General features: G+C 43.1%; 1 protein-coding gene and 1 long non-coding RNA gene across 4 annotated transcripts in view; one reads left to right on the plus strand and one right to left on the minus strand.

Moving 5' to 3' along the window:
* Positions 1-15,296, minus strand: part of LOC109560636 (placenta-specific gene 8 protein-like) — a 55,119-nt gene extending 39,823 nt beyond the window's left edge. The window contains exons 1-3 of one of the 3 annotated variants that reach the window (XR_011567259.1): positions 15,233-15,247; positions 10,817-10,999; positions 3,363-3,433 (exon numbers count right to left, since the gene is read on the minus strand). The gene's annotated coding sequence lies outside the window, so the exon portion shown is untranslated. Of the gene's footprint in view, positions 1-3,362; positions 3,434-6,104; positions 6,120-10,816; positions 11,000-15,232 lie in introns of those variants that run through there. The other 2 variants (XR_011567260.1, XR_011567261.1) reach the window with 2 other exon arrangements.
* The window catches only part of LOC139183665 (uncharacterized), a 48,196-nt gene extending 24,731 nt beyond the window's left edge, over positions 1-23,465 (plus strand). Inside the window, exons 2-3 of the long non-coding RNA XR_011567262.1 lie at positions 475-574; positions 22,832-23,465. This is a non-coding gene — a long non-coding RNA (uncharacterized lncRNA). The remainder of the gene's footprint in view (positions 1-474; positions 575-22,831) is intronic.
* The last annotated feature ends 1,688 nt before the right edge of the window (positions 23,466-25,153 follow it).

Here is a 25,153-nt window from a genome sequence, read left to right on the forward strand (position 1 = left end):
CTTTGTTCCTGTGTTGATTTGATCCACACCTGTCTCTCTGGTCTCAGGGGCACCCCCAAGGGAGCAGGCTCCACATCCATTTGCTCCCTCTTGGGAGAACATTGCAGCCCCTCTGGAAATATTCACTGAGTGAATAGAGGAGAAAACCAAGTGACAAAGGTAACAGGAAGGATAGAGCTAGAGAAGGAGGAGGAAATGCCCTCCAAAAAAAAAAAAAAAAAACCACAGCTGGAGACAAGCTGTAGAGAACATTTTTGTAAAGGAGGCAGGGCAATGATGCCCTATGCTTTAAGAAGCAAAACTGAGAGAGGAATGCGAGAAAGCCCTGGATTAACTGTAAATTGCTCTGGTTACAGTGTGGCTGCCACGGAAACAATTGTGTAAATATGAAAAGTGGCAAAGCTGATGGAGGAAAGTCTTTGGGTTTCTAAAGAAGGGAAATGTAAATACTGAAACTTTTCCTATTTCTGTTAGCTCTAGGTAACCTTGCTCTGTGAAGCAAGAAGACAAAAGGCATGCAAATTCAGCAGACTAACTTGAATGGAGATGTTGAATGATAACGGTGGAAAACCAGGTGTGTGTATTCTACCCCACAGGTCTGTAGTTGTTGCTAGAGAAGTTTCCAGTTAACCAACTTTTGTTCAAAACCCAAACACTATTAATTCTGTGTGGCACACTTCAAAGCTGTTAAGAGAGTAGATCTTATATGTTTTCAGCACAGAAAAGAAGCTGTAATTGTGTGACTTGATGGAAGTGTTAGCGGCAATCTTTGCCGATAGGTAAGTATCAACTCAACAGTTTGCACACCTTACACTCACTCAATGTTATATGTCAGTGATATGTGAATAAGGCTGGGGGAAATCCCATAAGTGTTGTTGAAGGAGGAAACAGACAGACTCCATCTTGGGCTGGACTGTGGACTTTGAGCTATATGCCCAGTATCTATGGAAACGACATACCAATTGGAAAACCAGATCCCCCGGATGTAGGAGCCTCAGGACCTGTACCTAAACTCTCCTTTACCTAAAAGAATATGCTAATTATCTCTGTAACAGAACAAAGTCGTAAATCCCATTATACTTATGGGGTATGACCACAGGCCTATTGATAAATGTCCACTGTTTAACTATCTAGGCTTGTGACACATGAATCATGGGTTAACTTTGATCGTATCTCTCTTTTACCGTGTCCAGACTAGTTTCAAGGAATTTGGGGAGATGGGTTTGAGCACACACACTTAGGGTATATAAGGTTTTCACAAAAACTGGTTGGGGTCCTTGGTTAAGAGGAGCCTCTGCCTTGGGCCCACCAGTGTAATAAACTGCACTCCACTATCTGCATTGTTCTTCTGAGTGAGTTTGTTTCCCGGAACACATGGCTACAACATTATAGCTAATTTGGGTCCATGTATTTTGTGCATCTAATAACTTTCACACACTGTTTTATAGTGTGGACACTAATTTTTCTAAGCTCCATTTTTGTCTGGGAATGTGAAATATTTGGATGATATTTTATTCCTGTTCGACCCTACAGATCGATGTTTCTCTGTAGCTATAAAAATTCCAGAGGTGATAATAACACCTAAGCTTTAAATACAATGTGTCATAAAATAAAATGCAGTATCTTTATACCTTGGAGGTCTCCCCCTTTTATTGAATGTATGGTGGAGACTTTCAATGATTACATTTTAAAATATTGTGGTAAAAAATATGCATAACATAAAACGTACTGACTGTCATGGTCCGGGCGTGGGTTGGAATAGAATTTCGACATGAGACAGAATGAGAGGGAAATAAAGTTTATTAGAGTGGGAGACACTGTTACAACAGCAGGCCAGCTCAAGGGAGAACCGACGTTGAACAGGGGTCCTTAGTGAACAGAGTCCACTTTTATAGCCATGGTACAAGGAGTGGGATAGGGGTCTTGTGGGTCATTTGCTGATTGGATGAGGCATGTATACTGGTAGGGGGAAGAGTAAAGCAAATACCTTCTCCCTATGGGGTTGCAGGGGAGACAGGTTATACTGCTCAGGAGAACCTGAAATCCATTAATAGTAACAACATGGGGGAGGGAAGGATGATAAGGGTCTGGTTTTTCCATTCCTGCATTCCAAGATCCTCCTGGGTTTTATCTGCTCTTTTGTCCTTGGGTCACCACTGCTACTGCTAAGTCACTTCAGTCGTGTCCGACTCTGTGCGACCCCAGAGACGGCAGCCCACCAGGCTCCCCCGTCCCTGGGATTCTCCAGGCAAGAACACTGGAGTGGGTTGCCATTTCCTTCTCCAATGCATGAAAGTGAAAAGTGAAAGTGAACACTGATCACCTATTTTTAAGTGCACAATTCAGTAAAACTAAATATACTCACATTTTTGTTCCACCAATCTCCAGAATTTTTCATCTTGCAAAACTGAAACCCTACATTCATGAAACAAAAACTCCCTATTTCCTTCCCCATCCCACCCCTGGCAACCACTCTGATGGTAACTTTTATTTTGGGGTCAGTTTCCTGGAAGTTCTGCCTGGGTGGGTGTCCTTATGACATCCCTGGGAAGCCAGAATTGGTAGGTACCCATAGAAATTAGTGTGTCATTTGATTAATCCGGAGGATTAGTGATTAGGTACTATGCCAAGAGGAAACAAAATTCAGGGGTGGATTCATAGACACTAAAGTCCATGTGGGATCTTAGTTCCCTGACCAGGGATCAAACCCAAGTCCTCTGCATTGGGAGGCAGACTCTCAAGCACTGGGCTACCAGGGAAGTCTCTGTAATTTTTAAGCCACTCATTTTCTACAGTCTTTTATAGCATCCACACTGATATACTCACCACTTAACTAAATTCGGCTGATGTACTTGGAATGTCTACTAAGTATTTACAAGTCCATCATCATATTAACTCCTTAGAAATGCCCCAGAGGAGGATGTTATTATTACCATCTTTATTTTGCAGATGAAAAAATGAAGTTCAGAAAGCCTGGGTGAATTTTCCAGAGTCAAAAAACTAGAAAAGGTAGAGTCAAGATGGACTCAGTTGCTCTGAATAAAGGCCGGGCTCTCTTGATTTCCGAATATGTTAACAGCTAGAAAGTGGACAGTCAATTGGTCGTGCATCTGTGCTCAGTCACTCAGTTGTGTCTAACTTTTTTGCAGCCCAATGGACTGTAGCCTGCCAGACTCCTCTGTCCGTGGGACTTTTCAGGCAAGAAAACTGGAGTGGGTTGCCATTACCTCCTCCAGGGGATCTTCTCTGACCCAGGGATTGAACCTGCATCTCCTGAATTGGCAGGCAGATTCTTGATCGTGGAGCCACCCGGGAAGCCCCACTAGATTGGTCATCAACACACATATTTGTTGAGCACTTACTTTGCCAGGCATCCAGGATCCTGTAGTAAATGAGATCCAAGTAAACCAGCCCTCTGTTAGCCGAAGTCGCACTGCAAGAAGACAGAAAATCACAGAAGATCACAAATGCATTGCAAAAGGGGGCTTTGGGAAAGTAAAACACAGGAATCCCACCTGCGCTGGGGCGAGGTAGAGGGTGGAAGAATCATGGTAGGAAGGGAATCACAAACAAGTGTTTTCCTTCTGAAAACAAATCTTCAGGACCCAGTCCTTAATTGCTATTGCCTACGCAGCCAAACACATTCATGCTTGTTTTGCCTTGTGGGATGATTCAGTTACTGCACAGGTGGGTTCAATTGAATTGTGGGTAGAAAGTTCAACCCCACCCAGACCAGTGAAGTTGGTTTGGGTTCTCACATCCTGTGAAATACACACTCTATGAAAAATTTTGTTTAAATACACTATTTTGGAGCAAAAATTAAAATTAGATCCTGGGTGAGGAAGTAGCACCTGGCCCATCACCTACTCTACTTTAAGCAAGGGAGGAGCCTCTCTTCTTTGTGGGGATGAAAAGTGTTGTTTGACTTGATACAAATTTTGAAAACCAGACTGCTGTGTTGCTCTTTTCCCCAGAGTTGACACAATCATGGAAAAAGTTGACAGGAAAGTGCTTTCAAGACACAATTGCAAAAATTAACAGTAACATTTGAAAGAACTCACTTCTGCTTAAAAGAAAAAAAAAAAAGAACATGTTTCTTCAGTTACTTGCATTCTTGTTGTAATTAACATTCACTTTAACACACTGTATGAACTCAACCTTTGTCATTGGATGTTGCAGAGCTCTGAATACACTAGACTCAACAAACTGAGTGGATCATTGCGTTGGTCCCTGGGTTGTAAAGATGCACCAAAGACTTTATTCTTGCTGCTCTTCTACAGATTATAGTCTAAGACTACAGGAATCTTGCTTTCCGGACTTTCTGGACCTATCCCAATTTCAGATTATTCAGTTCCTGGTCAAACCACAGCTCCTTGGAGACAAGGGACTCCCTTGTCTTATCTGTTATTGTATATCTGTTTCCAATAGAGTGTTTGCATATTGCACAAGATCAATGGATTACTTGTGCAGGAAAGGAAATATTTTCCTCTACCCTTCTAGGTTCTTGTGGCTGGTCTGTTAATGAAATTGGCATAAGATAATTAACAGGAGAAAAACACAGCTAGTTATGTTTGTACAGGAGCCCCACGAAGACAATGAGATCCAAGGACAAGTTAGGTAATTATGGCCAGGGAATGGGATGGCCCTGGGACTTCAAAAAGAGGTGGTGATTTATGGAATGATAAGAAAAGCAGACTAAAAAGCCTATTGATGAAAGTGAAAGTGGAGAGTGAAAAAGTTGGCTTAAAGCTCAACATTCAGAAAATGAAGATCATGGCATCCGGTCCCATCACTTCATGGGAAATAGATGGGGAAACAGTGGAAACAGTGTCAGACTTTATTTTTTTGGGCTCCACAATCACTGCAGATGGTGACTGCAGCCATGAAATTAAAAGACACTTACTCCTTGGAAGGAAAGTTATGACCAACCTAGATAGCATATTCAAAAGCAGAGACATTACTTTGCCAACAAAGGTCCCTCTAGTCAAGGCTATGGTTTTTCCTGTGGTCATGTATGGATATGAGAGTTGGACTGTGAAGAAGGCTGAGCGCCGAAGAATTGATGCTTTTGAACTGTGGTGTTGGAGAAGACTCTTGAGAGTCCCTTGGACTGCGAGGAGATCCAACCAGTCCATTCTGAAGGAGATCAGCCCTGGGATTTCTTTGGAAGGAATGATGCTAAGGCTGAAACTCCAGTACTTTGGCCACCTCATGCAAAGAGTTGACTCATTGGAAAAGACTCTGATGCTGGGAGGGATTGGGGGCAGGAGGAGAAGGGGACAACAGAAGATGAGATGGCTGGATGGCATCATTGACTTGATGGATGTGAGTCTGAGTGAACTCCAGGAGCTGGTGATGGACAGGGAGGCCTGGTGTGCTGCGATTCATGGGGTGGCAAAGAGTTGGACACGACTGAGTGACTGAACTGAACTGAAGAAAAGCAGATATTCTTGTTATTAGGTGTCTGTCCCGCCATGCAGTTCAGATAAGAATTATCTCTTGGGCTTCCTGGTGGCTTGGTGGTAAAGAATCCACCTGCCAATGCAGGAGACGTGACTTTGATCCCTGGGTCAGGAAGATCTCCTGGAGAAGAAAATGGCAACCCACTCCAGTATTCTTGCTTGGGAAATCCCATGGACAGAGGAAGCTACAGTCCATCTGGTCACAAAAGAGTCGGACATGACTTTACAACTGAACAACAAAAATTCTGAACACAGAAAACAAAGCTGGGGATTTACAGCTGACAAGTAGTCTGAGGAGGTCAGTAGTAAATGGAGAGGTAGTAAGGGAAGACATTACGGGTAGGGGGATTCTTGCTAAACTGACTTAATAAGATTCTTGCTGAAGACAGACCACAGTGATGCGATAACTGTGGGGGAGGAGGGGGAGGAGGAATTTGATCAGATATAAAGGTCAGGGAGGGATTCCTTGGTAGGCCAGTGGTTAAGATTCTAAGCCTCCACTGCAAGGGGCACCGGTTCAATCCCTGGCCAGAGAACTAAAATCCCACATGCCCCACAGTGCAATCAAAAGTCATATATATATTAAAGGTGAGGAATTCTCTCTAAACGGACTTAGCAAGATTCTTGCTGCACTGGACTCACCAAGAACAGGACAGGGACAAGGCTGAGACCTGGTGGGGAAGATGTCTCAGAGGAGCCTGACCGAAGTTTAGTTAAGGAGAACTGAGTCTTCATCGGGTTTCCTTGGTGGCTCAGAGGTTAAAACGTCTGCCTGCAAGGTGAGAGACCTGGGTTCGATCCCTGGGTCAGGAAGATCCCCTGGAGAAGGAAATGGCAACCCATCAGCTACTTGGGCTCTTGAACTAGAATAACTGGACCTGAATTCTCATTCTGTATCGTCTTGAATGATTTGCTCTATCTCTCTGTGCCAGTTATACATTGATGATGGTAATAATACCTACCTCATCAGGATACTGTGAGAAGTGAGTAAATAGACAGGGCACCTAGAACTGGCACCAGGTAAGTGGTCAATAAATGTTAGCTGCTGATGCTGGTGTTGCTGCTTCTTACCACTCTGATTAACTCCTTTGACCGTAGAACAAACATTCAGAAAGCAGAGGAAGTGAAGTGTAGTCAAAGGCCTTGTTTGAGTCTCAGCAGGACCATTCACCAAGGTTATCCAAGGGAACTTGCCTGACCTATATTGAGTCTTTTGTTTCCTCATTTTTCATTGAGATCAATGAGTCATGCCCTCTCTCTGAAAGGTTCCTACAAGAGTCAATGGAGATAACTGCTGTGAAGTTGTAAAGCTCTGTTCACACGGAAGGAATTATAAAATGCACTACTCTTACACTTACTCCGCTTCCGAGCCCAGGCTGTGTTTCACAGGCTTCTCAGAAACCTCTCATCAGCATTCCCCCCCACCCACTTCCTTCAACCTTTGGACTTTTCTGGAATCTACCTTAATACTCACTTTACTAGGCTTTACTCTATTGTCCTACCCACACCTACCTGCTATTCACATGTCCCCATCAGTCACAACCCAATCTAGACATCACGGTATGCTGAGCCTGTCCTCTTACATTTCTTTAAAATTTTGAGGAACTCTGACTGAAGGAGCATTACCAGTAGCATTGCCAAATAAAATACAGGGCCCCGGGACTTCCCTGGTGATCCAGTAGATAAGAATCTGCCTTTTAATGCATGGGACATGGGTTTGATCCCTGGTCTGGGAACTAGGGGCTTCCCCGATAGCTTAGTTGGTAAAGAATCCACCTGCAATGCAGGAGACCCCGGTTCGATTCCTGAGTCAGGAAGATCTCCTGGAGAAGGGATAGGCTACCCATTCCAGTATTCTTGAGCCCTTGTGGCTTGGCTGGTGAAGAATCTGCCTGCAATGTGGGAGACCTGGGTTCGATCCCTGGGTTGGGAAGATCCCCTGGAGAAGGGAAAGGCTACCCACTCCAGTATTCTGGCCTGGAGAATTCCATGGACTGTATAGTCCATGGGGTTGCAAAGAGTCGGACACGACTGAGCAACTTGCACTTCACTGAGAACTAAGATCCCACATGTGGTGGGGTATCTAAGCCTGTATGCTGCAATAAGAGAAGCCCTTGTTCTGCAACTACTGAACCCATGTGCTCTGGAGCCCCTGGTGTGCCATAACTTGAGAAGCCCGTGTACTGCAATGAAGGGCCCCCTGCAGCAATGAAGACCCAGCACAGCCAAAAAAAAATAAAAACATAAAGTGAGAAGAATAAAACAAATACAGGGTCCCTAGTTGAGTCTGAATTTCGGATAAACAATGAATACACTTTTAGTAAAAGTGTGTCCCAAATATTGCATGAGACATACTTACACTAAAAATTATCTTTTGTTTATCTGAAATTCAAATTTAACTAGGTCTCCTGTATTTTTATTTGCTAAATCTAGCAATTCTACACCCCTTCAAAAAGGGAACAGGTTAAAATATATAGGAGGAAATGGGACCGGGAGGGCAAGTGAGAAGGGAGTGAGAGAACTGTGTGAAAACACCCTGAATACTACCTTCCTCATCTCACAAAATCCCAGGCCCTTAGGTCTGTGCTGTGCTTAGTCACTCAGTCATGTCAGACTCTTTGCAATTGCGACTCCATGGACGATAGCCTGCCAGGCTCCTCTGCCCATGAGGATTCTCCAGGCAAGAATACTGGAGTGGGTTGTCATGTCCTCCTCCAGGGAATCCTCCCAACCCAGGGATTGAACCCAGGTCGCCCACATTGCAGGCAGATTCTTTACTGCCTGAGCCACCAGGGAAGCCCAAGAATACTGGAGTCGGTAGCCTATCCCTTCTCCAGGAGACCTTTCTGGCCCAGGAATCGAACTGGGGTCTCCTGCATTGCAGGCAGATTCTTTACCAGCTGAGCTACCAGAGATGCCTCCTTTAGGTCAACCACGGTGCAAATTTTCCTGAACTACTCCAAGGAAAAAGATGATGAGAACATGAATTCTTTCTTTTACCTTGCCCAGAGTGTTCTTTCTAGAACAAAGATTTGATCCCTTCCCTGCTTTAATCATTGATTTTGTAGGGATCTTCAAACTCTGACCCAGGCAAAATCCAGCTGCCTTCTTGTTTTTGTAAATTAGGTTTCTGGAATACAACCACGTTCATTCATTTTCATTTGGACTTTGTCTGCTTTCGTGCTACCATAGCAGAGTTGAGTAGCTACAGCAGAGATTGTCTGGCTTGCAGAGCCTAAAATGTTTACTGTCTGGCATTTTATTAAATTAAAAAAAAATTCTTCCTCCTCATTTTTTCCTGGTGAAATCCTGCCCTAATGTGAGATGTCTCTCTATTTACACCCTATAATCCCTGCTTCTCTGTGCTCCCATAGTATTTACCCATCACCGCACTTTTAAAAAAAGCCTCTCGTATTTACAGGTTTGGTATCTATTTTCCTGGCAGTGGTTTTCTTGGGTTCCAGGAATCATATTTTGTTTTTCTTTGTAGCTTTCTGAGTGCCTAGTACAGGGAAACACATACTAGGTATCTGTTTAATAAATAAGAGAAAGAAGAGTCTGGGTGTTTGACCCAAAAAGAACCTATTTTGAGATCCAATCTCTTCCTCTTACTGTCTACTTATTCAGCATTGACTGAGCAAATTACTAAACCTTTGTGAGCTTCAGTTCTCTCAGCTATAAAATGAGGATAGTAATACTTAGTGAGATATCAATGAGGTAATGCATATAAAGCACGTGGTGTATTATTCACTCTTTCTCTCATCCTGTTTGAATGAAAGGAGAGAGGAGAGGAGAAAGGTGAAGACTGAAGACTGTGACTTGTTTGAGTGCCTGTCTCCAGACCGTCTCTCTGCCTATGGTTGATTCTCTCTGAGTGTGGGAACAAGATTAGGTACCAACACAGCTGTGTTGGGCTCTGGGAATAGCCACTGTACCACAAACCGAAGATTCGTCTGGACAGAGCCAGAAATGCACACGTAATGTCAAGATGCTCAACAAGCCACATGGTCTCCATGGCTGGTTCTAATGACCCTTCCCCAGATTGTGGGTATCTCAATGCCTGAGTCTTCCAAGTCCATGCCACGCGTAAGCAGAGCTCTGCCCTGCCTTGTTCCTGATCTCACTCAGATAGAAAATTTCCCCCATAAAACTAGGAAGTTAGCTCTGAACCAATGGGTCAAAGAGTAAATCACAAGAGAAATTAGGGAATACATTGAGACAAATGAAAACAAAAGCACAGCGTTGCAAAATCTATGGGATGCAGCAAATACAACTAAGAGGGAAATGCCTGTATGTTAAAAATGAAGTGAAAGTGAAAGTCGCTCAGCCGTGTCCGACTCTTTGCAGCCCCATGGACTATACAGTCCATGGAATTCTCCAAGCCAGAATACTGGAGTGGGTAGCCGTTCCCTTCTCCAGGGGATCTTCCTAACCCAGGGATCGAACCCAGGTCTCCCGCATTGCAGGCAGATTCTTTGCCAGCTGAGCCATAAGGGAAGCCCAAGAATACTGGCGTGGGTAGAAAAATCTCAAATCAAAAACCTAAATTTATACCTCAAGAAACTAGAATAATAAGAAAAAGCAAAACCCAAAATTACCAGAAGGAATGACTAATAAAGCCTAGAGCAAAAATAAATAAAATAGAAAAACAAAAGAAAAAAAATGACAAAAGTAAGAGTTGGGTTTTTTTAGCCCATTAAATTGTCAAACCTTCAGTTAGACTAAGAGAAAAAAAGAGAAAACTCAAAAAACAAGAATCAGAAATGAAAAAGGAGACACTATAACTGGTATCACAGATATAAAATGGATTATAAGAGACTACTTGCAACAATTATATGCTAACAAACTGGACAACCTAAGAGATCAACTTCTGGAAACATACAACCCAGCAAGACTGAATCATGAAGAAATAAAAAACCTAAACAGACTGATAATTAGTATGAGAATTGAATTAGCAACCATAAACCTCCCAACAAAGAAAAGCTCAGGACTAAATGGCTGGAGAATGCTACAGAATATTTAAAGAAGAATTAACACTAGTTATCAAATTCTTCTCCAAAAGAAAGAGAAGGGAGCCCTTCCAAATTCAACTTATGAGTTTAGCATTACCCAGATGCCAAAATTGAACAAAGATACTAAAAGAAAAAAAAATTACAGACTGATACCTCTGATAAATATTGAGGTAAGAATTCTCAGCAACATACCAGCAAACTGAATTAAATAACACATTGAAAGGATTATACACCATGTCTAAGTGAGATTTATCTCTGGAATGCAAGGATAGTTAAACATACAAAAATCAGTCAATCCAATATATTATATTAACAGAATGAAGGAAAAACTCACAAGATTACCTCAACTGATGCAGGAAAAGTACTTGACGAAATCCAATACCTTTTCGGGAGAAGGAAATGGCAACCCACTCCAGTATTCTTGCCAGGAGAATCCCATGGACGGAGGAGCCTGATAGGCTACAGTCCATGGGGTCGCGAAGAGTCGGACACAACTGAGCGACTTCACTTTCCCTTTTCACTTTCCTGCATTGGAGAAGGAAATGGCGGCTCTGGTATTCTTGCCTGGAGAATCCCAGAGACAGCGGAGCCTGGGGGGCTGCCATCTATGGGGTTGCACAGAACTGAACACGACTGAGGCGACTTAGCAGCAGCAGCAGCAGTAGCAATACCTTTTCATGAACTTAACAAATCAGCCTTAGAAGGAAATTACCTGAACATAATAAAGGCTATATGTGAAAAGTCCGTAGCTAATATCACACCCCAATGGTGAAAAACTGAAGGCCTTCCCTCTAAAATCAGAAACAAGGCAAAAATCCCCATTCTAACCATTTCTATTTAAAGTAATACTGGATGTCTTAGCCAGACAATTAAGCAAGATAGAGAAATAAAAGTCTTTCAAATTGGAAAGGAAGAAATAAAATATTTCTATTCACAGACATTATCTTATATGTAGAAAACTCTAAAGACTCCACCAGGGAGGGGATATATGTATACATATATTCACTTCACTGTGAATGTGAAGTGAATCACTTCACTGTGCACTGCAAACTAATACAACATTGTAAAGCAACTATATTCCAATAAAAAACCCAACAGAATTGTGGGATACAAAGTTAACACACAAATTCAGTTGCATTTCTATACACCAACAATGAACAATCTGAAAATGAAATTTAAAAAGGAATTCCACTTATATACTAATAGCATCAATAATATTAAAATACTTGGAAATAAATTTAACTAAGGAGTCAAAATTTAACTAAGGCTCCAAAATCACTGCTGATGGTGACTGCAGACATGAAATTAAAAGACGCTTGCTCCTTGGAAGAAAAGCTGTGACAAACCTAGACAGCATACTCAAAAGCAGAGACGTTACTTTGCCAACAGAAGTCCATCTAGTCAAAGCTATGGTTTTTCCAGTAGTCATGTATGGCAGTGAGAGCTGGAACATAAAGAAGGCTGAGCTCTAAAGAAATGATGCCTTTGAACTGTGGTGTTGGAGAAGACTCTTGAGAGTCCCCTGGACTGCAAGGAGATCAAACCAGTCCATCCTAAAGGAAATCAATCCTGAATATTCATTGGAAGGACTGATGCTGAAGCTGAAGCTCCAGTCTTTGGCCACCTGATGTGAAGAACTGACTCATTGGAAAAGACCCTAATGCTGGGCAAGATTGAAGACAGGAGGAGCAGGGGATGACAGAGCATGAGATGGTTGGATGGCATCACCAACTCGATGGACATGAGTTTGAGCAAGCTCCGGGAGTTGGTGAAGGACAGGAAAGCCTGGCGTGCTACAGCCCACGGGTTCGTAAAGAGTCAGACAGGATTGAGTGATTGAACTGAGCTGAACTGAAGGAGTCAAAAGACATGCATTGTAAATTGCAAAACGCTGTGAAACACACTTAAAAATACATAAGTAAATAAAAAGATATCCCATGTTCTTAGATTGGAAGACTTAACATTGTTAAAACTGAACACTGTTCAAATCAATCCACAGATTTAATGTAATCCTCATCAAAACCCCAATGGTAGAAATAGAAAAGTCCGTCCTAAAATTCATATAGAATCTCAAAGCACCTTGTATTCAAAACCTTCTTGAGAAAGAAAAATAAAGCTGTGGACCTTATAATTTCTGATTTCAAAATATATTACAAAGCTATATTAAACAAAATCATATAGTACTGGCATAAAAATAGACACACAGACCAGTGGAATAGAATAGACAGCCCAGAAATAAACCATCATATATAATATATGGTCAAATTATCTTCAAAACCACAATGGGAAAAGGAGAGTCTTTTCAGTAAATGATGCTAAGAAAACTGGATATCCACAGGCACAGAAATGAAATTGGACCCTGACATTATGCTATATACAAAAAGTAACCCAAAATGGATTAAAGACCTAGATATAAGACTTAAAGCTATAAATATCCTAGAAGAAAACCTGTCATACATTATGATATTGTATTTCAGAGTGATTTCCCGGTGTGATGCCAAAAGCACAGGCAACAAAAGTGAAAATAGACAAATGCAAATACTGCTGCTGCTAAGTCGCTTCAGTGTCCGACTCTGTGCGACCCCATAGACGGCAGCCCACCAGGCTCCCCGTCCCTGGGATTCTCCAGGCAAGAACACTGGAGTGGGTTGCCATTGCCTTCTCCAATGCATGAAAGTGAAAAGTGAAAGTGAAGTTGCTCAGTCGTGTCCGACCCTCAGCGACCCCATGGACTGCAGCCCACCAGGCTCCTCCATCCATGGGATTCTCCAGGCAGGAGTACTGGAGTGGGGTGCCATTGCCTTCTCCGAAATGCAAATACATCAAGTGTTAAAATGTCTGTTCAGTTCTGTTCAGCAGAGTAAAAAAGCAACATACAAGGTTGGGAGAAAATATTTGCAAATCATATATCTGATAAGGGGTTAATATTTAGAATATTAAGAACTCAACAACAACAACAACCCCCCCCCCCAAACCCAATTCAAAAATGGGCAAAGGACTTGAACAAACATTTCTCCAAAGAAGATGCACAGACAGCCAAGAAGTGTATGAAAAGATACTCAAGATTACTAACCATCATGGAAATGCAAATATAAACCACAATGAGATATCACCTCACATCTATTAGGATGGCCACTACCAAAAGAAAAAAAAAAAAAAAGTAAGGAAATAACAAGTGCTGGCCAGGATGTAGAGAGATTGGATCCTTGCATATTGTTGATGGGAATCTAAAATGGTCCAGCCACTATATAAACCAGTAGGGAAGTTCCTCAAAAACCTAAAAATAGAATTACTATGTAACTCAGCAATTCTACTTCTGTGTATATATATCAACAAAACTGAAAATGGGAACTCAAAGAGATATTTACACATCCATGTTCATTGTGGAGTATTTATAATAGCCAAGAAGAAAAAGGAGAAGCAGTCCCAATGTCCTCTGAGGGGTGAAGGCATAAAGAAAATATGTCATATATGTAAAACGAAATATTACTCAGCCTTTTAAAAAGTAAGTTCTGTCATATGATACAATGTGGATGAACCTTTAAGATATTATCCTAAGTGAAATAGACCAGCCACAAAAAGGCAAATCCTGTGTCATTCTACTTTTTGTTGTTGTTCAGTCGCTAAGTCATGTCTGACTCTTTGTGACCCCATGGACTGCACATGCCAGGCTTCCCTGTCCTTCGCTATCTCCCAGAGTTTGGTCAAACTCATGTCCATTGAGTCGATGAGGTGTCTAATGTGGTCAAACCCACAGAGACAGAAAGTGGAATGGAGGTTGCCAGGGGCTTGGGAAATTATTGTTTAATGGGTACAGCATTTCCGTTTAGGAAGATGGACAGTCCTGAGAGATGGATGGTGAGGATGGCTACACATCAGTGTGGATGTACCTAACGCCACTGAGCCGTGCACTTAAGACGGTCACAGTGATGAGTGTTATGTGTGTTTAACCAATGCACACACACAGAAATATGTATTGAACAATTAGATATCCCTAAATGTCATCCTGAGAAATCCTGGTTCAGTAAATCCAGGGCCCAGGAATACACATTTTGAACATGTAACTGGTGATTTGACACGTGTTAACAAGCATGGCACCCCACTCCAGTACTCCTGCCTGGAAAATCCATGGACAGAGGAGCCTGGTGGGCTGCAGTCCATGGGGTCTCGAAGAGTCGGACATGACTGAGCGACTTCACTTTCACTTTTCACTTTCCTGCATTGGAGAAGGAAATGGCAACCCACTCCAGTGTTCTTGTCTGGAGAATCCCAGGGACCGGGGAGCCTGGTGGGCACGACTGAAGTGACTTAGCAGGAGCAGCAGCAACAAACTGCTGGGCTTCCCAGGTGGCGCTAGCGGTAAAGAACCCGCTTGCCACTGCAGGTTAGATCCCCTGGAGGAAGACATGGCAACCCACTCCTGTATTCTTGCCTGGAGAATCCCTTAGGCAGAGGAGCCTGGAGGGCTGCAGTCCATGAGGTCTTATAGAGTCGGCACGACTGAAGCAGCTTAGCACAGACGCACACAAACAGCTGAGGTACAGGAAAATCAACACTTATTCCTGTTCTGGGAAGCCTCTCAGGTGAGCTGCCGGTGGAGCCCTGCATGGCTGAGACGCTTCCTGCTGCTGGACTGTTCCTTTTCCCTTTGCTGAGAAACTGGTTGACTATCACCAGTGTGTGAGGTGCTGTGCTAGGGTTTGGGTGTAGAATATGAAATCCAGTTTCAGACTCAGGGAAGTACAAAGAAATAGAGACCCTTGGTAACTTGCAGCACTGTGACTCTTCCCATCCTCTTCTGAGCAGTGGGGCAACGATGCCCAGCTCACGGAGTTGCTCTGGAGACAGAAATGAAATACAAGGTGTGTGAGTGTTTTTCATTTTTGTAACCATTAATTCACTGTTTACTTTTAGGGCGAGTGCTTGCCTCTTGGCTCCATAAAGCGCCAGAGCAGAAGTTCTTAATCCTAGGCATTACCATCACCCAGGAAGTTTTTTTTACATGTTTTTCTTTTTATTATTTTTTTATTGGCGTATAATTGCTTTACGATGTTGCTTTAGTTCCTGCTGAACAACAAAGTGAATCAGCTATATGCATGCACATGTCCCCTCCTTCTTGAGCCTCCCTCCCACCACCACCCCCCACTTCCCTATCCCACCCCTCCAAGTCATCAGAGAGCAGCAAGCTGAGCTCCGTGTGCGATACGCCCGGTGCCCACTAGCTAGCTGTTTTACACATGGTACTCTCTCAGTTCGTCCCACACTCCCCTTCCCACACTGCGTCACATATCCATTCTCTACATCTGCATCGCTATTTCCTGGGGAATTTTTTTTTAAACATCCCTACTGACTTTCCCTCCACCGGGGTTCTCATTCAGTTGGTCTGGGGAGTGGCCCGAACATGGGCACTTGTTTTAAAAGTTCTCAGGTCTTTCAGCCAACAGCCAACTGGAGAGCTATTGTGCCATGAAACACAGAGAAGGGGCTGCTGAGTTCAAACCAGTAGGACGGGAGAGGCTCACAGAGCTGGTCATGTTTGTGCAGGACCTTCGGAGGCTGTGTGAGATTGGGGGATCATCTTTGGAGTAGTTATGTACACATGAAATAAAATTCAAAAGTTTAAAAGGATCTCTCTTGATAGGCTTATCTTCCTTTTTCTCCTGGGCCCCTCCCCTGTCCTCCTCTCTGGGGCAAATACTCTTAGCAGCTCTTGTTTATACCACCAGAGATAGCCCACACAGTTGTCGATAAGGAACTTGTCGGTTTGGTAAGTGGGAAGGAGAAGAGAGGTGCAGGTGTCACCTTCTTTTTTTTTTGGGGGGGGTGTCTAGCCACACGGCATATAAGATCTAAGTTCCCCTACCAGGGACTGAACCCACACTCCTTGCACTGGAAGCATGGTGTCTTAACCACTGGACTCCAGGGAAGTCCAGATGTCATTTTCTGTTGCACAGGTTTCCACCTGGCACAGAATGGCATCTATGTGTAGCTTGACTGAGGAAGATCATCTAACAAAATAACAGAAAGGTGATTTTTCAGAATGGTTTTCTTTCTTTCTTTTTTTTTTTTTGAGGAGTGGAGATTGTTCTTTCTTCCTGTCACAGTACATTCTGAGAAGCTTGGTTTTTTAAATCACACTTTTTATTTTGAGATAACTGTTGATTCACATCAGTTGTAGGAAATAATACAGAGAGATCCCATGTACCCTTTGCCTGAATGGCTTAATATTAATTCCAGTACTAATCAAGGTACTTCAAATCCAATTCTCTCATGGTTTTGAAAAAACTGTACCCAGGAAATGAGAGCAAGCTTGCAGGGGAAGGCTGGTGAGAAGAGAGGAACAAAGTATTTTCAGTTTGCCTTCTTTGTTTCTGGGAAATTGAAACTTAACATCTAAATGTGTTTTCTTCTCCGTGGTAACTCACACCACTTCTTGATCAGAGTGAATGCTGGTGAATCAGGGCCACCCCAGGTGAGAACACCAGGTGGAACAGAGACTCCTTTAGTGCAGTCCAGCAATTTCTAGACCAGGTTCTCTAGGTTGGAACTTGCAAGAGCACAGGGACTGCTTCTTTCAAAACTCACCTTCCTGATTTTCAGACTCCCAAGAGTGAACACACGGAGAACCATTCCTGACTTTCTCTTGGGTTTCCAATATCTTCTGTTAAAAGACTTTTACAAACAGATGACATGATAACAGCGTAGCTGCAATCCCTTCCTGGCTTCTTCCTCTCTGAACTGCGACGGCAGGGAGGAACAGCTAGTTGGCAAAATCGTGGGTGCTGAGTTGTTTCCGTTGTGTCCGACTCTTTGAGACCCTATGGACTATAGCCCGCCAAGCTCCTCTGTCCATGGGATTCTCCAGGCAAGGATACTGGAGTGGGTTGGAAAGACTGATCTTCCCTCAATTCTCCTTCCACTATTTACCCATGTCCTGCATAGCAGGAGTTCTACTGATTGAAAATGCAAATTGTCAGGCTTGAGGTTCTTTCAGCAAGAAGCTTCTGAGTTATACATCCTCACCCAATGGAAGAGTTAGGCCCAGCATTTGGTTCTTACACTGATGTCATTTGTATTCACACTTCTGGCTGTAACAATACTTCATTTTATTAATACATAGCCTTCTTGGTGCCGGAGCAGGTACAGACATTGGTCTTCATCACATATGTTTCTTAAGATATTTAAAGAATATAACAGGGGGAAAGAGTGGATCACAATCATTAATAAACATGACCTGGGGCTTTGTAATTATGTGAAATAGAAGACTACGCATATGTGTGAGATTTAGACACATTGTTTTCTATACTGATAATAGCTATCATTTATTGGATCTTAATATATTGGAGAAGACTCCTGACAGTCCCTTGGACTACAAGGAGATCCAAATAGTCCATTCTAAACGAGATCAATCTTGGGTGTTCATTGGAAGGACTGATATTGAAGCTGAAACTCCAATACTTTGGCCACCTGATGCAAAGAACTGACTCATTTGAAAAGACCCTGATGCTGGGAAAGATTGAAGGCAGGAGGAGAAGGGGATGACAGAGGATGAGATGGTTGGATGGCATCACTAACTCAATGGACATGAGTTTGGGTGGACTCCAGGGGCTGGTGATGGACAGGGAGGCCTGGCGTGCTGTGGTTCATGGGGTTGCAAACAGTCAGACATGACTGAGCGACTGAACTAAACTGAACTGAATATACCCAAGAAGAATGCTAATGTTTTATATGCAGGATTTCATTTAATCCCTACAACATGTCTGTGATACATACTATTATTGTGTGTGTGCTAAGTCACTTCAGTCACGTCCAACTCTTTGTGACCCTATGGGTGGTACCCCACCAGACTCCTCAGTCCATGGGATTCTTCAGGCAAAAATACTGGAGTGGGTTGCCATGCCCTCCTCCAAGGGATTTTCCCAAGCCAGGGATTGAACCTACATCTCTTACATCTCCTGTGTTGGTGGGAAGATTCTTTACCACTACCACCACCTGAGAAGCCTACACTATTATTATCTTTATCTTATTGTTGAATCAACCAGTGCTTGCAAGGGGAAATAATTGCTGAAGGTCTGCCTGGCTGGTAGGTGAGGCAGGGATTGAACTCTGATCTGTCTGGCATTAGAGTAGGATCTCTTAGCCTATATACATGTTACATACAGCTGGAGAAGGCTTTGGACCCTTTCTTAGAGTAATGATTTTAATGCCAAAAATAAAACACACTGAATTACAAAGAAAAGCAATTGTGTTGAAATATAGTTATCAATTATGGTAGGTTCAAGGGCTTCCCTGTGGGCTCAAGTGGTAAAGAATCTACCTGCAGTGCAGGAGACCCAGGGTTTGATCCCTGGGTCGGGAAGATCCCCTGGAGAAGAAAATGGCAACCCACTCCAATATTCTTGCCTAGACAATTCCATGGACAGAGGCACCTGGTGGGCTACAGTCCACAGAGTCATCAAGAGTTGGACACGACTGAGCAACTCACACTTTCACTTTCATAGTTATCAATTATGGTAGGTAGCCGTTAGGGCAATCCTCAATGATCCTGCCCTTGGTATTTCATGTCCCCTCCCCTTACGTTTAGGGTGGACCTAGTGACACCCTTATGGCAGAAAGTGAAGAGGAACTAAAAAGCCTCTTGATGAAAGTGAAAGAGGAGAGTGAAAAAGTTGGCTTAAAGTTCAACATTCAGAAAATTAAGATCATGGCATCTGGTCCCATCACTTCATGGGAAATAGATGTGGAAACAGTGGAAACAGTGTCAGACTTTATTTTTTGGGGCTCCAAAATCACTGCAGATGTGATTGCAGCCATGAAATTAAAAGACACTTACTCCTTGGAAGGAAAGTTATGACCAACCTAGATAGCATATTCAAAAGCAGAGACATTACTTTGCCAACCAAGGTTCGTCTAGTCAAGGCTATGGTTTTTCTGGTTGTCATGTATGGATGTGAGAGTTGGACTGTGAAGAAAGCTGAGTGCTAAAGAATTGATGCTTTTGAACTGTGGTGTTGGAGAAGACTCTTGAGAGTCCATTGGACTGCAAGGAGATCCAACCTGTCTATCCTAAAGGACACCAGTCCTGGGTGTTCATTGTAAGGACTGATGCTGAGGCTGAAACTCCAATACTTTGGCCACCTCATGCGAAGAGTTGACTCATTGGAAAAGACCCTGATGCTGGGAGGGATTGGGGGCAGGAGGAGAGGGGGACGACAGAGGATGAGATGGCTGGATGGCATCACTGACTTGATGGACGTGAGTTTGGGTAAACTCCGGGAGTTGGTGATGGACAGGGAGGTCTGGCGTGCTGCGATTCATGGGGTCGAAAAGAGTCGGACACTACTGAGCGACTGAACTGATCTGAACTGAGTGACTTACTTCTAGTGAATAGAATATGGCAGAAATTATGGGATGTCATTTCTGAGATTACATTGTAAAAAGACTGTGGCTTTTGGGCGGCTTCCTCTCCCTTCCTCTTGGCTGACTTACACTGCAGGGAGCCAGCTGCCCTGTTCTGTGGTGACTCTGTGAAGAGGCCCATGTGGCAAGGATCTAAGGCCTGCCCACAGCCACGTGAGAGCTCTGAAGCAGATCCTTCCCCATCCAGCCTCGATAGTACTGAAGCCCAGGCTGACAAACCCAGAACCTCCTGGCTGAACCAACCCAGAACTCCTGACCACAGACACTCTGAAATAATAAATGTCTATTATTTTCAATCACTAGTTGTGGGTTATGAGCAATAAATAACACATCAACATGTTAAATTTGGGGGACATGTGTGGTACTCAGTAATGAGAAAGTATGTTTAGAATTTAAGCAAATTGGACATCCCTGGTGGTGCAGTGGATAAGAATCTTCCTGCCAATGCAGAAGACACGGGTTTGGTCCCCAGTCTGGGAACATGCCACATGCTGGAGAGCAACTAAGCTCACACGCGCCACAGCTACGGAGTCTGCGCTCTAGAGGCTGCGTGCTGCAACTGCTGAGCCCATGTGCCACAGCTACTGAAGCTGTATGCCTAGAGTCTGTGCTCGGTAACAAGAGAAAGCATTGCAATGAGAAGTCCTTGGCACCGCAGCAAGGAGTAGCACCCACTCGCTGCAACTGGAGGAAACCCACGCACAGTAACGAAGACCCAGCACCAACAAAAATAAATAAATACATATAGTTTTTCCAGTAGTCATGTACGGATGTGAGAATTGGACCATCTTGAAGGCTGAGCACTGAAGAGCTGATACTTCCAAATTGTGTTGCTGGAGAAGACTCTTGAGAATCCCTTGGACAGCAAGAAAATCAAACCAGTCAATCCTAAAGGAAACCAATGCTGAATGTTCATTGGAAAGACTGATGTTGAAGCTGAAGCTCCAATACTTGGGCCACCTGATGTGAAGAACCGACTCATTGGAAAAGACCCTGATGCTGGGAAAGATTGAAGGCAAAAGGAGAAGGGGTTGGCAGAGGATGAGATGGTTAGACAGCATCTCTGACTCAATGGACATGAGTTTGGGCAAACTCCAGGAGACAGTGAAGGACAGGGGAACCTGGCTTGCTACAGTTCATGGGGTCCCAAAGAGTCAGACAAGACTGAGCCACTGAATGAATAGCAACAAATAAAGAAAAATTTAAGCAAATTAAAGTTAAATTGTATATTTTAAGACACATCAGTGTGAAGGGTGTGGTTTCTTAGCTCGAATCAGTCAGTTTAGTTCAATTGCTCAGTCATATCTGACTCTTTGTGACCCCATGGACTGCAGCACGCCAGGCTTCCCTGTACATCACCAACTCCCAGAGCTTGCTCAAACTCATGTTCATTGAGTCGGTGATGCCATCCAACTCTCATCTTCTTGTCCCTTTCTCCTCCTGCCTTCAATCTTTCCCAGCATCAGGGTCTTTTCCAGTGAGTCGATTCTTCACATCAGGTGGTCAAAGTATTGGAGTTTTAGCTTCAGCATCAGTCCTTACAATGAATATTTAGGATTGATTTCCTTTAGGATTGATTGGTTTGATCTCCTTGCAGTCCAAGGGACTCTCAAGAGTCTTTTCCAACACCACAGTTCAAAAGCATCCATTCTTCGGCGCTCAGCTTTCTTCACAGTCCAACTCTCACATCCATACATGACTACTGGAAAAACCATAGCTTTGACTAGACAGACCTTTGTTAGCAAAGTAATGTCTCTGCTTTTTAATATGCTGTCTAGGTTGGTCATAGCTTTTCTCCCAAGGAGTTGCTGCTGCTGCTAAGTCGCTTCAGTCGTGTCCAACTCTGTGCGACCCCATAGACGGCAGCCCAATAGGCTCCCCCGTCCCTGGGATTCTCCAGGCAAGAATACTAGAGTGGGTTGCCATTTCCTTCTCCAATGCATGAAAGTGAAAAGTGAAAGTGAAGTCGCTCAGTCGTGTCTGACTCTTAGCGACCCCATGGACTGCAGCCTACCAGGCTCCTCCATCCATGGGATTTTCCAGGCAAGAGTACTGGAGTGGGGTGCCATTGCCAAGGAGTAAGCGTCTTTTAATTTCATGTCTACAGTCACCATCTGCAGTAATTTTGGAGCCCAAGAAAAGGAAGTCTGTCACTGTTTCCATTGCTTCTCCATCTATTTTCCATGAAGTGATGGGACCAGATGCCACGATCTTTGTTTTTTGAATGTTGAGTTTTAAGCCAACTTTTTCACTCTCCTCTTTCACTTTCATCAAGAAGCTCTTTAGTTCCCCTTCAACTTTCTGCCATAAGGGTGGTGTCATCTGCATATCTGAGGTTATTGATATTTCTCCTGGCAATCTTGATTCCAGCTCATGCTTCATCCAGTCTGGCATTTTACATGATGTAATCTTCATATAAGCTAAATAAGCAGGGGGACAATATACAGCCTTGACACACTTCTTTCTCAACTTGGAACCAGTCTGTTGTTCCATGTCCAGTTCTAACTGTTCCTTCTTGACCTGCATACAGATATCTCAGGAGGCAGGTAATGTGGTCTGGTATTCCCAGCTCTTGAAGAATTTCCCACAGTTTGTTCTGATCCACACACACAGTCAAAGGCTTTAGCGTAATCAGTGAAGCAGAAGTAGATGTTTTTCTGGAATTTTCTTGCTTTTTCTATGATCCAATGGATGTTGAATTTGATCTTTGATTCTTCTGCCTTTTCTAAATCCAGCTAGAACATCTGAAAGTTGGACACAACTAAAGCGACTTAGCATGCATTTAAGTTGAAATGAGAATATAAGGATGGACTCTGACATGATCGGTGTCCTATTTTTTTTTTTTTTTTTGGGGGGGGGTGTTTATCATTTTTAAAGTCTTCATTGAATTTGTTACAATATTGCTTCTGTTTTATGTTTTGATTTTTTGGCCCTAAGGCATGTGGGATCTTAGTCCCCCGACCAGGAATTGAACAAGCACCCCCTGCATTGGAAGGTGAAGTCTTAACCAATGGATCACCAGGGAAGTCCCCCATGACTGTCCTTAGGAAATCTGGACAAACAAGAAACCTCAGGGATGCACGCTTACAGCGGACAGAGCACCTCAAGACACAGAGAGATGGTGGCCCTCTGCAAGCCTAGGAGCGAGGCCTCAGAAGACACTGCATCTGCAGACACCTTGATCTTGGACTTCTAGCCTCCAGAACTATGAGAAAATGAATTTTGCTGTCTAGGCCCCCCAGTCTGTGGTGTTATGTTATGGCAGCCTGAGCCAACAAATACAGTACCCATCATCTTTCAACCCTGGGAAGATTTAGATTTTAAAATAGAAATGTTTAAGAGGATAACACCTATGGTATTAATATTTCTGTGTTAATGTAGAACCTACACATACTTAGTGTTCTAAGTACCAATAAAGTTTAAGAGAATTTGTCCTGTTGAAATAAGAGAATAGTCTTGTGATTCTATTTTAAAATGTCAAAGGGAGCATAATTGATTTGACACAATTTAAAGTCAAGTTCTTACTAGATCTCTTAAGAAATTAAAAATCACCATGTTTATAAGTTGTTTATCATATTTGTATGCATTATGTAAATTCCCAGGAAAATTTTGAGATTTATCAAATAATTATATATTTTTGAAGATAATAACATATTAAATTTATAAGGGTACTTCAAAAGATTTTAGGGAGTTTATTAAATACCATTTAGAAATGATATCAAATAACAATTAAGGCCTTTCATAGTGGCTTTTAAAATTTGCTATATTTATAAAATAAAAATACAAATTTTCAGTTGAACTTAAAATCCTAAGGCAAACTAAGTTCTTAGACTCAACTTTAGTAAATTAACTATTAATTTTATAAACAGATGTAGGGATTTCCCTGGCAGTTCAATGGTTAAGACTCTGAGCTTCTAATGCAAGGGGCACTGGTTCGATCCCTGGTCAGGGAACTAAGATCCCACATGTGGCATGGCAATAAATAAATAAAGATCACCATAGATCGCTCATATTAAAAAAAAAATGTAACCTCTGAAATTTTTTTACACACAAAAAACAACCTCAAGAGCATCTACAGACTCACACTGACAACTTATAATTTGACCCTGTGATCCCTGGATATTGTGCACAGCATGTCCTCTAGAATCAGAAGGTCCAGTGTATTGGGGTAAACTGCACTCAAGGGTCAGAAAAATGCAGCATTCTTCTTTTCTATACCTATTCTCTCTCGTTCTGAGAGTTGGTGTGATGGAATGAGGGTAGATCCCCAAACGTCAGCTCTCCATTTAAAGGTAACCAGAGGCAACTTTGTGTTCATCCAACCTCTTTTGGGTAAGAGCTCAGGTTTTCAATCATGCTCCTGTCTCCCTCTTCCCCTAGCCAAAACGGCGGCTGGGAGAAGGAAGGTGTATGCATCCCCATAGCATCGAGTGGAGTGGTGGCAGGCCTACAGCGGGCTCCTGTCTGGCCCAGTGGGCCCTTCCTGGGCTCTGGATGCAGGGTCTTGTCCTACTTAGCCCAGGACATCGGCATCTGCTCACACTGAATCCTCCTGGCCTCCAGCGGCATTTTTGCATTGACCTTACTAGTCTATTAGGTCTTCTGTACTATTCCTGACTCATCCAAGGCATGAGGAGGCACCTTACCCAAGGATACATTTCATGGTCTCAGGGAGCTTTTCCAGGCTCTGCTTCCGAACTGCTGTGTCTGTCCTGCCTGTCTTCTACTCAAGACCTCTCCCTTAGGATCAAGTTCTGGTCTCCTTGGACTAGGCCCTTTGTGTCAAACTGAAAGCTGCCTTATGTGGTGAGGGACTTAAGTCTTCCTTGGCTCCCATGCTGTAGCCCTGGGCCAGTCCTTCTCGTTTCCAGCTGTCTTGGGCCCTGAGATTCTGGGCTGGGTCTGCAGCTGGGCCCCTGTTTCTCAAGGAGTTGAAGTGAAAGACATCCAATCTGGGAATGTCCTGGATTCCTTAAGAATTCACACAATAGCTTTTGAAAATGATGCAGTAAGAATTGTTAGGAACATGAAAGGTACAGGGTACTAATTCTTTCAAAATAAAAATCTCTTCCTAATAAAAAATTTTTCTAATAAAAGTTTATATTTGAAATAATTTGGAAGAAAATGTAGTCATAGATCAGAGCTGCTGCTGTGAAGTCACTTCAGTCGTGTCCGACTCTGTGCGACCCCATAGATGGCAGCCCACCAGGCTCCCCCATCCCTGGGATTCTCCAGGCAAGAACACTGGAGTGGGTTGCC

Source organism: Bos indicus, chromosome 6 (genome assembly GCF_029378745.1).
Source record: "Bos indicus isolate NIAB-ARS_2022 breed Sahiwal x Tharparkar chromosome 6, NIAB-ARS_B.indTharparkar_mat_pri_1.0, whole genome shotgun sequence".
Taxonomy (NCBI): domain Eukaryota; kingdom Metazoa; phylum Chordata; class Mammalia; order Artiodactyla; family Bovidae; genus Bos; species Bos indicus.